Genomic DNA, 2,565 nt, shown 5'->3' with positions numbered 1-2,565 from the left:
TTTAACAATAATTCAACCAAGTTGATTTTTTAATTTTGACAAACAAAGCTAATGTAAGATATTAACAAAAGAAACTAGATGATATGGTTATAGGAATTCTGTATTATCTTTTCAAGTTTTCTATGAATGTAATTTTCTGTAAAGATAAAATGCTTCTTGAAAAATAAACATACAATTTAAGAAATAATAAACACATTTTTCGATGAATATATGCATGTGATTTTCCAAATAATGATCATATGGCTACAACTATAATGAGACTGTTTTACTTATTATATTTTCTTCACTGTGTGTAGTATAAGGAAAGTGCTCAAGAAATATTTGCCAGGTCATTGAATTGTGAAGTTTTGAAAATTAGAAGAAAAGTGTACTCTCCACTTCTTGCCACCAGATGGAAGCATCAGCACACCAGGTAAAATTAGTTCTTTGAGGGGTTGAACCTACCATTTGGAAAGAACCAGCATTTGTAAAATGTTATGATATGACATTATTATATAGAGAGCAAGAGGAAGAAATCCCAATGCTGGTATTCTGACTACCGACAGTCAGGAAAGATATAAACTAGCTGTGGACAGGGCGCCAACATCCGGAGATAGTCAGAAATAAACTGGAAAAAAAATTCAACCATTTATTTAAACTTTTCCACACATGGATAGAGGTTCAGTTAAACAGATACCACATCTGGAGAATTAATGGACATCTATCTTTCCCCAGACATAAGTGTAGCATGCAATGTCTGAAACTAGCAAGGCATGGAAAGCTATGCTGACCGGTGTCGGGGCCCTCGGGCTCCATTTAGGGTGATGTTCTCAGTATGGGCAAACCTGTCCCTTCTGCAGGCTTCCTGCCTCCTCAATGACACCTTCTGCCATCCTGGACATAATGGCACTTTGTAGTGTCAGCAAATGCAAACTACAAATAACTAAGAAGGCAAATTACAAATACAAAAAAGGAATGAGTGTATTCCCATCAAAAATTAATTAAATAAGAAAAGCTTGCTTTGTAGTGCTCAGTACATCCATTAGCTTGATCAGTCAAGCGTTTGTTAAGTTTGAATATTATAGCAATCAAATTCTCTGCCTTTTGCATAAACTCAATAAAGATTGGTATAGATCTGAGATATATCATTAAAGTGGAATCTGGTGACTCAGTCATAATTTGATAAGTCACATATTGATCTACGATCACGTATCACATTACGTTAAGTGTAGGAGGTACTGAAATGAACAAATACTAATTAGCCCTTGTCCATTGTATGAGCTACAGAAGTGTCTAGACATGGATTGTGTAATGTCCATGTTTGCCTGCTTTTCAAGGGATGCTCCTACACATATCTCTGTCTCAGTTATAAGAAAAATCCATGGACCGGGTAAGAAATAACTATAGACACCCTTTTAAATAGAGAACTCTCATCAATATTTAGAAAGAATATTCAGGAACTAATTTTCTTACTTCTAAAATATTATTGTGTTACACAGCACTAGTTACTTCTGAGAACAAAGCCTGTGATTCTCTGCCGTTGATACTTAGACCATGTTTGAGTACTGTTTACTGTGTTAATTAATTGTTACATACATGGTGATACAAATCTCAAAATTATTCATTCAGTTTCTTCCTTATCGTCTTCTTTATGCCCATACCTACCTATTAACCATAATCCTGGTTATTTGCAGTGAAAGTTTCAACAAGTGCCATTTCCAGGGCTCACATTTAATAGATTAAGACCTTGAGTGCTCTCAAGCTTAGGTGTGTAGTTAGAAATCCCTTCCCCGGCAATGCGGGCATTCTGAATCAATCTTTCTTGCTCAGAGGGACAGTGATTCTGGTTACTAATTTTCTTATGGTAATATACATATACAGTTATCAACAAGTTCTTACTAGCCCTGAGATGGGATTTTTAGTCCAAGAGCACCTGGATTTTGACTTGTACACTCTTACCATACGGAACCTAAGATAACTGATACTGTGGGAAAATTCTGCAAGGCAGTGCCCTGCTAGTAGAGGGCGGTGCAGTAGATGTTCATCCACCAGAGCTGGAGACAGATGAGACTGGAGGTGTGGCTGATGACATAGCACTGGTGTGAGTCCTCCATCAAACCCTACTTTTTCTATTTGCGTTACCTAATGTTTATTTTACACATAAAGGAAGAAATTATACACCTTACTTGGTGTTCTCATTGTTATTCTATTTTTTTCATGCAACAGAAATGTTTACATACTTGATATTGAACTTAGAGGCATGTACATAAATATAAGAGAAAATAATGTTCCCTTCTACAATTGACATTGAGAAATATGTCACTATTTTTAGAATAGTCAACAATAATATAATAAAGAAAAAAATCAGTGTATATTTATTGTACAAAATAATGGGCTTTATTAAGACATTTAACTTTCTGTTTTATGCTATTTCTGGAATTTCAGAATTCTCAACCAAAGTCATCATTTTAAAAAGGAAAATAGAAAAAAAACAGATATTGCATTGCCTTATATTTTTCTAAGGACCATTGCTCAATTGATTTCAGTTCTATGCACAAGCTATTAAAACAACTAAAGCAGATGTGT

Source organism: Castor canadensis, chromosome 11 (genome assembly GCF_047511655.1).
Source record: "Castor canadensis chromosome 11, mCasCan1.hap1v2, whole genome shotgun sequence".
NCBI lineage: Eukaryota > Metazoa > Chordata > Mammalia > Rodentia > Castoridae > Castor > Castor canadensis.
This window is presented reverse-complemented; position numbering follows the sequence as displayed.